The 14,515-nt window shown below is 38.7% G+C and overlaps 1 protein-coding gene across 1 annotated transcript in view; it reads left to right on the top strand.

Moving 5' to 3' along the window:
- The first annotated feature begins 250 nt into the window (after positions 1-250).
- Rcd1 (Reduction in Cnn dots 1) overlaps positions 251-14,515 on the top strand; it is a 350,852-nt gene continuing 336,587 nt past the window's right edge. Inside the window, exon 1 of the mRNA XM_090374162.1 lies at positions 251-670. The gene's annotated coding sequence lies outside the window, so the exon portion shown is untranslated. The remainder of the gene's footprint in view (positions 671-14,515) is intronic.

The raw sequence follows: 14,515 nt of genomic DNA, 5'->3' as shown, positions 1-14,515 counted from the left end.
CCAGCGAGAAAAAATTTCTAATTAAAATAAGATAAATTTGGATGAAAATATGATGAAAAACAACATAAACAAACAAACTGCTATCTTAAATCTATTTTAAATTCGTATTGAGATTAGGAACATCGAGTATACTTTCCTACCCTATTTTAATTGGGTTCACTGATAATAGGAGCAAAGTTTTTTTTCCTTTATATCTTGACTGCCCTTGTCTTTGGCACTTTTGCAATGAAAAATGAGTGGTGTTAAAAGTTGAGCGTATGATATGGATTTTATGTGTCGGCTGTGTTTTTTTTGGCTATTACTGTACTTAATTGGATTTAATGAAATAAGGCACAAAATGACGGGAATAGGTGTAAATTTTAATATGGTGTTTGTTGCTATGTGATTTCGATACGTGTTTTTTATTCCGTTTTCCGAATTTTTGATTCGCGGAACAATGGTTCCGCTGACCACAGAATAATAACTGTGCTGCTGACAACATGCAAAGCGTTTGATTTGCTCGCATTTGTTAAGTCGAAGTGATTAATTCCCCACCGTAAAATGTGTGTTTTGTTACTGTCCTGTTGTGAAAATTATTAATTTTATAAACTTTTTCGCTTGAATAAATATTTTGCATGAAGAATTTGGCTTTCGTTCATGGTCATATGTGAATGTTGCTATCATTAGTTTGGTAAATATCAATTTTTATTTATATTTAGCTACAGTAAGTGAATTATGATTATAATTTATCAGAAGTTCAAATTTTTGCTGACGTTGCAAAAATTTGAACTCTGGCCCTTTCCCCCTTTTTCATTTTGTAACCTAGTACACAATGAACTATGGCTTTCAAAAGCTGCCAGTCTAGAGCTAAATAACTAAGCAAATAGAGCAGTAGCACCTGCTTAATTTTAACTCCTTTTATTCATCAAGAAACAGTGAACGTAATAGATGCAATATAAATTTTAATTATTAGTATAATTTTTTTTTATTTTATAAATCAATAAAATAGGGAAACCATTTTATTATAAATAAAGAAACGATATTTTTCGTATTACCTATCTGTGAGTAAAATTTGATGCAAATGATGCCTTTTTTTTAATGCATATTTAGTTGTTCACCACAAAGTTTAAAAAAAAAAAAGGCGCAAGTAGATTTTAATGGAAAGATATCGCGCACGCACTTAATGCAGAAAATATTGAAAGAAATCTAAACGAAGGCAAGTTTAATAGGTTGGATCCAGGTGATACTGTCTCTCTCTCTTTGATTATTTAGGATGTCATTTAAGTATTTAGTATGCTTGCCGAAATGCAGGATTATGTTTTAATATTAGTATTAAAATAACATACTGCAAAAAAATGAACTTTTTCTCATCTGCTGAAAAAAAAAAAAAATCAATTTAATGTATGCATTTCATGGGCACACCTCAAAATAGTTATTTCTAATGAGCACCATTTGTGGTCTGAAAGATATTGAATCAGTGCTCAGTTTTGTGTCAATCATTGTTCAGTACTGGCCGAGTCATACCACTGACATGTATTGTTAATAGATACATGGAGTTCATTCATGTTTTGAACTTTAGTGTAATAGACGTACCTTATTTTGCTAGCAGGGAAAAGGAGGTGATTGTCCCTCTGTGTAAGGCAATGGTCAGCCCACACTTTGAGTATTGCGTACAGGTCCAGAGGCCTCATTTTAGGAAGGATGTCGATTTGCTTGAACGTGTACAGAGAAGGGCAACAAGATTGGTGAGGGGAATTAGCACTAGTAGAGGCATATGATGCAAGAAAGCAAGCTTATGCAGCATCAGCCAGAAAAAAAAAAAAAAAAAAAAAAACAACAACTTCCACTTCACCCCTCTGTTCGAAATACCTGTCTAGCTGAGTCTTAAATTTATTTAGGCTATCAACTTCCACAACAAGGGATGGAAGTCTGTTCCACCAACCAACTACCTGCTGGCTAAACACAAATTTCCGGACATCTGTCTTTACTCAATTTAAATTTATGCCCTCTCAGGTGATTATTCTGAGCAAGAGGCAGAATCCCATCAGCATTGAGCATGCTCAAACCATTCAGGGCTTTATACACCTCTATCAGATCACCTCACCGGTGCCTAGTCTCTAGACACTAAATTTCAAAACTTAAGCCTTTCTTTGAAAGAGCAACCCTTTATTCCATTGACTAACCTTGTTGCCCTTCTCTGTACTCATTCCAGCAGCTCTACATCCTTCTTGAAATGAGGCCTCCAGACTTGTATACAATACTCAAGGTGTGGCCTGACCATTGCCTTATACAAGGGAATAATCACCTCCTTATCCCTGCTAGAAAAATTCCTGTATATCATTGATAAGACACTATGAGCTACTCTTGCAGCCCGTCTGCACTGCTCAGAGAACTTCATATCTGCCTGCACAATTACTCCCAGGTCCTTTTCATTCTCTACCACTGTCATTGTAGTACCACAGAGTTGATACGTTGCTCTGGGATTGCTGTTTCCCATATGTAGTACTTTACATTTGTCAATGTTAAACTTCATTTGCCCCCCTCAGCCCATCTGCTCAACCTTTCCAGGTCCTGTTGCAGCAGCAAAGCGTCGGTAGTGTCCTTAACAACCCTGCCAACTTTTGTATCGTCTGCAAACTTTGACATTAAGCTTGATATACCATCATCAATATTATTTATAAATACAGAAAACAATAATGGACCCAACACTGAACCCTGAGCGACTTCACTAATAACATTAGTCCACGATGAGCAGTGTCCATTGATTACCACTCTGTCTTCTCCCCCTCAACCACCCCTTTATCTATAGCAGAAATTTGCCTCCAATGCCACACTGCTCCAATTTGTGCAGCAGTCTTCCCTGTGCAACAGTATTGGAAGCCTTTCTAAGATCCAAGTATATAATATCAAAGTTATTCCCTGCATCCAGTTCTTTTGTGACTGCATCATAGTATCCAATCAAATTGGTCAGTCAAGACTTCCCCTTAACAAAACCATGCTGTGTCCGAGCTATAAATGAAGTCTTGTCGAGATGATCCTGCAGTGCTTCTTTAACCAGTGCCTCCATTAATTTTCCTGGAACAGAAGTTAAACTCACAGGTCTATAATTACTTGTGTCAGCCTTTGATCCTCCTTTGTGAATTGGGGTCACATTTGCACATCTCCAGTCTATGGGTACCTCCCCTGAGTCGAAGGAAGCTCTCATAATTATGGCTAAGGGTTTGCTTACTTCCTTTACTGCCTCCTTTAATATAACTGGATAGATCCCATCCACCCCAGTTGTCTTTCTTGTGTTTATCTTCAACAATTTCTCCTTCACTTTACTCTCAGGTATTACAAGATTATCTAGCTTACTGCCAGATTTGAATACACCTCTGGCATTCCCCTCGCTGAATAACTCCTCATGTGTGAATGTCGATGCAAAATATTCATTTCGTTTGTTATCTACCTGAGCAGTATCATCAACAGTTGAACCATCGATATCAATCTGATTCATCCCCTTCCTTCTGGAGTTTACATAAGAAAATTACTCTTTTTCTGTTTTTCTTTGCATCCTTTGCCAAAGATTTCTTGTAATCTGCCTTTTCCTGCCTAACCTTCTTTGTAACTTGGTTACAGATCTACTTATATCTATCATAGGCGTCTGTGTCACATGTTAATTTATATGTATCCCAAGCATTTTTCTTCTCTGTCATGTCTCATTAGTTCATCTGACATCCATTTAGGCTTAAACCTTGAACAATATTTCTTAGTTGGTATGTAAAGCTTAGTAGCTTCCAAGATAATTTCTTTGAATGCTTCTTCAAACAGGCCTCTGAGGTTGGGTATATCCATACTGTGACTTTAGTGTTTTGCACCAACCTTGCGTAGAAGTAGAAATAAAAACACCAGGGAAACTAAACTTTTGATAACTGTATTTATAATAAGTCAAAATAACCCGCATCTACAATAAATTAACTTTACAATAAACTTTACATGTAAAATATTAAAATCTGCTACATTACAATCAATAAAATGTATAAATATACAGATTAAAACGATAAAAACCGGTTTTTATCGTTTTAATCTGTATATTTATACATTTTATTGATTGTAATGTAGCAGATTTTAATATTTTACATGTAGAGTTTATTGTAAAGTTAATTTATTGTAGATGCGGGTTATTTTGACTTATTATAAATACAGTTATCAAAAGTTTAGTTTCCCTGGTGTTTTTATTTCTACTTCTTTGAATGCTTCCCATTTTCAATTTGCTTTTGGTAACATCATCAGTTGGTTCCACTGTGTAGAATTTAAATACTGTCTCAGACCATCGTAGTCGCCTTTACGAAAGCAATAACCCTTCCCTTTACCCCTGATGGTAGTTACCTCTTTCAGTAAATTCCACTTCAGCACACTGTGATCACTGTCACCTAGTGATTCCTCTATCTGCAGATTCTTAATGCATGAAGAATCACTACTGATAATCAAATCAAGAGTATTACTCCCTCTAGTTGCCTCCCGAACATGTTGATGTAGAAAACAATCATTCAATAAATCCACAAAAGTCTTGCTAGTGTGTGAGTGACCAACCCACAAATTCGAGTCAATATCTGTGAAATTAAAATCCCCCATTATAAGACTCTCTGATTTACTGGCCCCCACTATTTCCCTGTACAGTTTCTTATTATACTCACCAGATTCAATGAAGGGATCCTCTTACCAAGAGAGGCTTAAGTTCTGAAAATTGCAGTGGCTGGAGACTAGGCACTTGTGCAGTGATCTGATTGAGGTGTATAAGGCCTTGAATGGGTTGAGCATGCTGAATTCTGATGGGATCCTTCCGCTTGTTCAGATTACGAACCTAAGGGGGCATAAATTCAAATTAAGAAAGGACAGATGTAGAATAGATGTGCGGAAATTTGCCTTTAGCCAGCGGGTGGTTAATTGCTGGAACAAACTTCCATCTGTCGTTGTGGAAACTGATAGGTTGAATAAATTTAAGGAGGAACTGGACAGGCATTTGGAGGGAATGGTGTGTTTTTTTTTTTTTTTTGGCCGATGCTGCATGAGCTCATACACTTGCTTTCTTGCATCACATGCCACTGCTACTACTTATGGATATTTCTTTATTTTTCCTTTTGGAAAAAAAAAAAAAAAAAAAAAGTGGTGTTATTTTTGTGGTAGGGTGGATCTGGTGTCCTCCTTGTCCTGTCTATAGGCCTGTTACCAAGGAATTCTCTAACCACCTTTGGGCAACAAATTAGGATGCGTATATAGTCCTGAGCTGGATATCATCATTCTTCTCTTTCTTGGTAATTCCTTTCTACTTCTCTCTCTCTCTCTTAGGGTAACCTGGGATTTTTTTTTATTTTTTTGACTGGTGCAGCATAAGCCTCAGTATTCCTTGCACCATATGGCTAATAATAAATAATAATAATAATATTAGCCTATATTATTAATTTGAGTTTGTTAAAATAAAATAAGCTACTTCTCTTTATCTGAGGGTATGTTTCTTTTTATGATCCTTAGTAATCTGGTATATAACATGTGCCCCCTCCTTGTTTTAAGGTAGGATCCTGGAATGTATCATTATTTTTACCAATATTTCACAGTATGTAGGAACAGTGATCATATATAGTGTAACTAGCATTCTTTGCAGGAGTTACCCATTTGTGTTTTTTTTTTTTTTATGCACAGTTGTCAATAGTGGTTAAATGTTTAATGAAACTTCACTGTTGTGATAAGGTTTACCCTCTATGACTGCTTGTGTGTCATATGCAAATGATCACTTTTTTTTTAACCAGGTTTAGATTGTATTTATAATATTTAGTATTTGCCATATAGTGCAAGGAAGCCACAGGTTTTTGCTGCACTGGTAAAAAAAAAAAAAAAAAACCCAATCAAGTAGATAAGAAAAGAAATTATATGCTTCCCTCTTCACACAGGTAAGTATTCAGTTGAACTTTGAATTTATTCAAACTGTCAGCCTCAACTACCTGCAAGGGCAACTTGTTACAGCTAAAAATGTAAATCGTTAATAAATAAAGCAAACAACAGTGGCCCAGCACTGAACCCTGTGTTGAACTCTGCTTATAACATTAATCCAAGACAAGCAGTGCTCATTGATAACGACTTTCTGGCTTCTAACATGCAACCAACCTTTTATCCATAGCAATTATACAACAGTAGCCAACAGGTGCATTCTCTTTGATTTTCAAAGCCGGTGTGGGTCTTTTGGAGCAGGTGTAGAGAGGAGCAAAAGGATTGATCAGGAGTACAGAAGAGGAGAATGCATCATTATTATTATTAGCCATATGGTGCAAGGAAGCCTGAAGCTTATGCTGCACCACCCAAAAAATAATTCCTGAGAGAGAGAGAGAGAGAGAGGTAGAAAAGAATCAACAAGAAAGAGAAGAATAATGATATCCAGCTCAGGACCTTGGGTGTCCCAAGCCCATGCTCACCAGATGTGAGCCCCTGGGGTTGTGAAAGACTTCAGTTCTGCAGGTTGTAGCAGCTGAAAGCTGGGTACCTGCTAAGAGACCTGAATAATGAATCTGCTATACATTTAAAAATTGAGACACTGCCAGAACAATGGTTTGAAGTTAATGGGCTTCTTTCTCATCAGGTCATATGTGTTAGTGAATGTATGCCGAACTGTAAATAATATATTTTGTCTAGGTGAACAGCCAAACAGCTTATGTAAATAAACCTTCCAGTTTTAAAACTTAACTGTTTCGTTAACTTTCAGCACCTAGAAATGGGTCTGCATTTGTCCCACACAGTACAATACTGTAGGAATTTCATGGGTGTTTCAATACTGTAGTTGAATTAAAAATCAAAATTCATATGTTTTGTGTGCATTCGGTTTTGATTACAGCAAGTAGCTCTCCTACATGTGGCATGGAATGAAACCAGATAACGGCTACTTCAGCCTACCTCGGCTAAAGTGGCAGACCACAACAATAATGATTATAGCATAACATGACATTACACTGTGATACAGAGCATGGCTCTGAATTGGTGGCCCTTTACAAAGGACAGTATCTCATAATAGACAAATGCCCAAAAGACAAATAGGCACCTCCGTAGCCAGGTGGGCAGGAGCAGCAGTGCATAGCACATGCTTCTTGATTAGACCGGGGTTCGAGCCTGTGACCACCAAATACAGAGGATGTGGAAAGGTCAGGGAATGACCACCACATATCCCTGGAGCAAATATGGCCTTAGTTGCTAATGCTCCTAAAAATCAAATAAACAAACAAAAGACATCTGCCATGTTATTACATGGCTGATTTATCTTTTGAGCATCTATTTTTATGTGATAGAAATAATTAAAAATAAATATACGTTACCATTATAGTGTTTTTGACAGTGACAGTTATTTCTAAATTTATGAGTGGTTCACGAACTTCTTAATTCACTCTAATATTCCTTATCAAAAATTGCCTACTATAATTTTCTCATTTTGATCCTCCTATTTTGACTAACTAAAAATTTCTTTATCCTATTCTTACGAATTTCTTTACTTGCATTATTTTTGTGATCTGTTTTCAACAAAACAAATCACATTCTTCATAATAACATTCCTAACAGTTAAATTACTTTCATTGGTGACTTTAATGTTAGCATTAGCATTAGTAGAGGCATTTGATGCAAGAAAGCAAGCTTATGCAGCATCAGCCAAAAAAAAAAAAAAAAAAAACCACTTCCACTTCGCCCCTCTGTTCATTCAAAATACCTGTCCAGCTGAGCCTTAAACTTATTTAGGCTATCAACTTCCACGACAAGGGATGGAAGTCTGTTCCACCAACCAACCACTCGCTGGCTAAAGGCAAATTTCCGCACGTCTATCCTACATCTGTCTTTCCTCAATTTGAATTTATGCCCTCTCAGGTGATTATTCTGAGCAAGAGGAAGAATCCCATCAGCATTGAGCATGCTCAAACCATTCAATGCTTTATACACCTCTATCAGATCACCTCGCTGGTGCCTAGTCTCCAGACACTAATTTGCAAAACTTGAGCCTTTCTTCGTAAGAGCACCCCTTTGTTCCATTCACTAATCTTGTTGCCCTTCTCTGTACTCGTTCCAGCAGCTCTACATCCTTCTTGAAATGAAGCCTCCAGACCTGTATACAGTACCCTAGGTGTGGCCTGACCATTGCCTTATACAAGGGAATAATCACCTCCTTATCCCTGCTAGAAAAATTCCTATATATCATTGACAATACACCATGAGCTACTCTTGCAGCCCGTCTGCACTGCTCAGAGAACTTCATATCTGCCTGCACAACCACCCCCAGGTCCTTTTCAATCTCTACCACTGTCAGTGTAGTACCACAGAGTTGATACGTTGCTCTGGGGTTGCTGTTTCCCATGTGTAGTACTTTACATTTGTCAATGTTAAACTTCATTTGCCACCTCTCAGCCCATCTGCTCAACCTTTCCAGATCCTGTTGCAGCAGCATAGTATCAGTAGTGTCCTTGACAACCCTGCCTACCTTTGTATCGTCTGCAAACTTCGACATTAAGCTTGATATACCATCATCAATATCATTTATGAATGCAGAAAACAATAATGCACCCAACACTGAGCCCTGAGGGACTCCACTAATAACATTAGTCCACGATGAGCAGTGTCCATTGATTACCACTCTCTGTCTTCTCCCCCTCAGCCACCCCTTTATCCACAGCAGCAATTTGCCTCCAATGTCACACTGCTCCAATTTGTGCAGCAGCCTTCCATGTGCAACAGTATCAAAAGCCTTTCTAAGATCCAAGTATATAATATCAAAGTTATTCCCTGCATCCAGTTCCTTTGTGACTGCATCATAGTATCCGATCAAATTGGTCAGGCAAGACTTCCCCTTAACAAAACCAGGCTATAACTGAAGTCTTGTCTAAATGATCCTGCAGTGCTTCTTTAACTATTGCCTCCATTAATTTTCCTGGAACAGAAGTTAAACTCACAGGTCTGTAATTGCTTTTGTCAGCCTTTGATCCTCCTTTGTGAATTGGGGTCACATTTGCACATCTCCAGTCTGCGGGTACCTCCCCTGAGTCCAAGGAAGCTCTCATAATTATGGCTAAGGGTTTGCTTACTTCCTCTGCTGCATCCTTTAATATCACTGGATAGATCCCATCCATGCAGGGTGCCTTTCTTGTGGTTATCTGCAACAGTTTCTCCTCCACTTTCCTCTCAGTTATTACAAATCATCCAGCTCACTGCCAATGTTTACTTTACCTACATCATTCTCCTTCCTGAATAAGTCCTCATGCGTGAATGTAGATGCAAAATACTCGTTTAGATTGTTAACCACCTGATCAGGATCCTCAATTGTTGAACCATCAATATCCAGTGGACCAATCTGATTCATCCCTTTCCCTCTTGAATTTAAATAGCTAAAGAACTCTTTTCTGGTTTTCTTTGCATCCTTTGCCAAGGATTTTTCGTAGTCTGCCTTTGCCTGCCTAATCTCCTTTGTGACTTAGATATAAGTTGGTCTGTAACCATCATAGGCTTCCATGTCACCCATTAATTTGTATGTATCCCATGCATTTTTCTTCTCTGCCACATGTCTCATTAGTTCATCTGACAACCATTTAGGCCTAAACCTTGAACAATATTTCTTAGTTGGTATGTAAAGCCTGGTAGCCTTCAAGATTAGTTCCTTGAATGCTTCCCATTTTGAGTTTGCTGTTGGTAACATCATCAGTTGGTCCCACTGTATAGAATTTAAATACTGTCTCAGACCATCATAGTCGCCTTTACGAAAACAAAAACCCTTCCCTTTACCTCTGATGGTAGTTACCTCCTTGAGTAAATCCCACTTCAACACACTGTGATCACTGCCACCTAGTGGTTCATTTATATGCAGATTCTTAATGCATGAAGAATCACTACTGATAATCAGATCAAGAGTATTGCTCCTTCTTGTTGCCTCACGAACATGCTGATGTAGAAAACAATCATCCAATAAATCCACAAAAGCCTTGCTAGTGTGCGAGTGACCAACCCCCAAATTCCAGTCAATATCTGGGAAATTAAAATCCCCCATTATAAGACTCTCTGATTTACTGGCCCATTCTATTTCCATGTACAATATCTTATTATACTCATCAGAGTCATTAGGCCTATAGCACACTCCTACTCTCAATTTTGATTTCCCTATGCTTATGTCACACCAAACTGACTCGATGCTGCCCTGTCCATCGATGTCGACTGGCTTCACTTCCTTGGACTTGATGTGTTTCTTAACTAATAGCATAACCCGTCCTCCCCTCCTGTCCTGTCTATCCTTTCTATACACATTGTATTCCCCAAATTCCAGTTCCGCATTCCTTATATCTGTGTGACTCCACGTCTCTGATATCCCAACAATATCTGCCTTTGATGTTTTGAGCAATACCTCAAATTCATCAAATTTATTTACCAAACTCCTAGCATTGGTGTACATGCAGGTATACATACACCTGTTTCTATTCTTGGCTACCCTAACGCAACCCATGTGTTTACTTGTACCGCAATGACTCCCAGCAGTTTCTGAAATATCCTGCATCTTGTTTTTCAGGCTTCTGCTCATTTCAATAGAAGCAGTGCAAGAATCACTTCCACCTCTGCCAGTGGCTACTGTTAATCTATTAGTCCTTGTATCCCCCCCAACTAGCAGTTTTCCGACCCACCTAATTCTGCCTCGACAGCATCAGCAAAAATTCTTGCACCCTTTCTATTTAAGTGTATCCCATCCCTGTAGAAAAAATCTCTCCTGTTAACATTTACCAATGCAAAACCTTGCATTTACCAATGTTAAACTTCAGTTGCTTATTCTTGGTGGCAGTTGATTTCTCACCATTTATCTAGGTCTTGTGGCAGTAATTTTCCTTGATTCCTGTCATTAATCCCTCTGCCAGCCTTTGTCTCATCTGCCAACTTGAACAATAATCACGATGTGTCTCAACTAATGATTTTAATGGGATCCCATTATTAACATTAGTCTAAGAAGAGCAATGCCCATTTATAAATATCCTCTGCCCTTTACCACTCAACCAGCCCTTTATTCATAAGGTAAAAAAGTAAATTGCAGCCATTATCAACCCACTGCAGGATGGAAGCCTCCTCGACAATTCATGCTGAGGGAAAATGGACCATAATCTGCCACGCTGGTCCAGTGCGGGTTGGCAGATCAACCGTATTCAGCAATCAGGGGCTTGAACCCCGGTCTACTCGAAGAGCGTGTACCACTGCACTCCCGCTCCTGACCACTCGGCTACGGAGGCCTTTCATATGGTAACTCGCCCCTAATGCCACACTGCTCTAATTTGTACAGTAGTCTTTGGCTTTATTCATTTTATTTGTTATTTGATTTTTTTTTAAGGAGCATTAGCAACTAAGGCCGTATTGCTCCGGGGATATGCGGTGGTCATTCCCCGACCTTTCCGCATTCTCCGTATTTGGTGGTCACGGGCTCGAACCCCGGTCTAATCAAGAAGCATGTGCTACGCACTGCTACTCCTGGCCACCTGGCTACTGAGGCGGCGTCTTTCACGTGAAACAGTATGATAAACTATACTGAAATCTAAATATATGATGTCAAAATTACTATTTGTATCCAGTTCCTTTGTTACTATATCATAGTAGGTGATCATTTTGGTTCGGACAGACCTCCCTGCCAACATACCTATGCTTGCAATTTTTGTATAATTCCATTCCAGTTACGATGATTATGCAGTACTACTTTAACCATTGATTCCATTAAATTAGCTGTAATAATGGGTCTGTAATTGCTCACATCACCCTTTGATCCTTGTTATGAATAGAATGACACATTTGCACACCTCCAACTAAAGGAATCTTTAGCATTAGTAGAGGCATTTGATGCAAGAAAGCAAGCTTATGCAGCATCAGCCAAAAAAAAAAAAAATAATAATAATAAATAATTAAATAAAAAATAACCACTTCCACTTCACTCCTCTGTTCGTTCGAAATACCTGTCCAGCTGAGCCTTAAACTTATTCAGGCTATCAACCTCCACGACAAGGGATGGAAGTCTGTTCCACCAACCAACCACCTGCTGGCTAAAGGCAAATTTCCTCACGTCTATCCTACATCTGTCTTTCCTCAATTTGAATTTATGCCCTCTCAGGTGATTATTCTGAGCAAGAGGAAGAATCCCATCAGCATTGAGCATGCTCAAACCATTCAATGCTTTATACACCACTATCAGATCACCTCGCTGGTGCCTAGTCTCCAGACACTGTAATTTGCAAAACTTACACCTTTCTTCGTAAGAGCACCCTTTGTTCCATTCACCAATCTTGTTGCCCTTCTCTGTACTCGTTCCAGCATCTCTACATCCTTCTCGAAATGAGGCCTCCAGACCTGTATACAGTACTCTAGGTGTGGCCTGACCATTGCCTTATACAACGGAATAATCACCTCCTTATCCCTGCTAGAAAAATTCTATATATCATCGACAATACACCATGAGCTACTTTTGCAGCCGTCTGCTCTGCTCAGAAAACTTCTTATCTGCCTGCACAACCACCCCCAGGTCCCTTTCATTCTCTACCACTTTCCGGTGTAGTACCACAGAGCTGATATGTTGCTCTGGGTTTTCTGTTGTAGTACTTTACATTTGTCAATGTTAAACTTCATTTGCCACCTCTCAGCCCATCTGCTCAACCTTTCCAGATCCTGTTACAGTAGCATAGTGTCAGTAGTGCCCTTGACAACCCTGCCAACCTTCGTATCATCTGCAAACTTGGACATTAAGCTTGATATACCATCATTAATATCATTTATAAATACAGAAAACAATAATGGACACAATACGGAACCCTGAAGGACTCCACTAATAACATTAGTCCACGATGAGCAGTGTCCATTGATTACCACTCTCTGTCTTCTCCCCCTCAACCGCCCCTTTATCCATAGCAGCAATTTGCCTCCAATGCCACACTGCTCCAATTTTGGCAGCAGTCTTCCATGTGCAACAGTATCAAAAGCCTTTCTAAGATCCAAGTATATAATATCAAAGTTATTCCCTGCATCCAGTTCTTTTGTGACTGCATCATAGTATCCAATCAAATTGGTCAGGAAAGACATCCCCTTAACAAAATCATGCTGTGTCTGAGCTATAACTGAAGTCTTGTCTAGATGATCCTGCAGTGCCTCCATTAATTTTCCGGGAACAGTAGTTAAACTAACAGGTCTATAATTACTTGTGTCGCCCTTTGATCCTCCTTTGTGAATTGGGGTCACATTTGCTCATCTCCAGTCCATGGGTACTTCCCCTGAGTCCAAGGAGGCTCTCATAATTATGGCTAAGGGTTTGCTTACTTCCTTTGCTGCCTCCTTTAATATAACTGGATAGATCCCATCCACCCCAGGTGCCTTTCTTTTATTTATCTTCAACAATTTCTCCTCCACTTTACTCTCAGTTATTACAAGATTCTCTAGCTTACTGCCAGAGTTGAATACACCTCTGGCATTCCCCTCACTGAATAACTCCTCATGTGTGAATGTCGATGCAAAATATTCATTTAGTTTGTTAGCTACCTGAGCAGGATCATCAACAGTTGACCCATCGATATCAAGTGGACCAATCTGATTCATCCCCTTCCTTCTAGAGTTTACATAAGTAAAGAACTCTTTGCTGTTTTTCTTTGCATCCCTTGCCAAAGATTTCTCGTAATCTGCCTTCGCTTGCCTAACCTGCTTTGTAACTTGGTTACAGATCAACATGTATCTATCATAGGCTTCTGTGTCATGTGTTAATTTGTATGTATCCCATGCATTTTTCTTCTCTGCCGAATCCCTCATGAACAATTCCTCTTATGTGTAAAGGTTTGCATACCTCATTTGCTGCCTCTTTTAATATAATTGGATTGATCCCTCCACTTCAGTTGCCTTATTTACTTTTAGTTTCACTTTTAACAAAATTATTTAGCTCCAAGTTATAACTTGATGTACTTTCGCATCCCTAAAAAATTTCTTCACATGTGAATGTAGATGCAAAATATTTAGTTAGTTTGTCAGCAACCTGAACAGTATCATCAATAATTATAAATATTCCTCTAGTGGGCCAATGTTGTTCACACTTCTAGTATTAACACAAGCAAAGAATTCTTTGCTACTTTTCTTTGCCAAGGACTTATCATTATCTGTCTTAGCTTGCCCAACTCTCTTCGTGACCTGATTTCTAACTTGTTTGTACTTGTTAAGGGGCAATTTTGTGTGACATCTGATTGGATATCATTGGGCAGCAAAAGGAACTGTGTGAATAAAAATAATGACATTACATACTTTGATTTCAGAAAAGCTTTTGATACTGTTTATATGAAAAACTGCTGTACAGTTTGGAGCAGTGTTAGCATTGGGGAAAAATTTCTGCTATAGGTAAAGAGATTTGAGTGGGAGAAGGCAGAGTGGTTATCAATGGGCACTGCGCTTCTTGGCTAATGGTTAAACTAGTGAAGTTCCACTAATTTAACCATTGTTGACATGGTGGTTAATGAGTAATCAGGGTATGCCACTGCAACAAAAAAAAAAT

Source organism: Mastigoproctus giganteus, chromosome 5, assembly GCF_048544385.1.
Source record: "Mastigoproctus giganteus isolate SK-2022 chromosome 5, ASM4854438v1, whole genome shotgun sequence".
NCBI lineage: Eukaryota > Metazoa > Arthropoda > Arachnida > Uropygi > Thelyphonidae > Mastigoproctus > Mastigoproctus giganteus.
The sequence above is the reverse complement of the archived record's forward strand: the minus strand, read 5'-3'. Positions and strand labels throughout refer to the sequence as shown.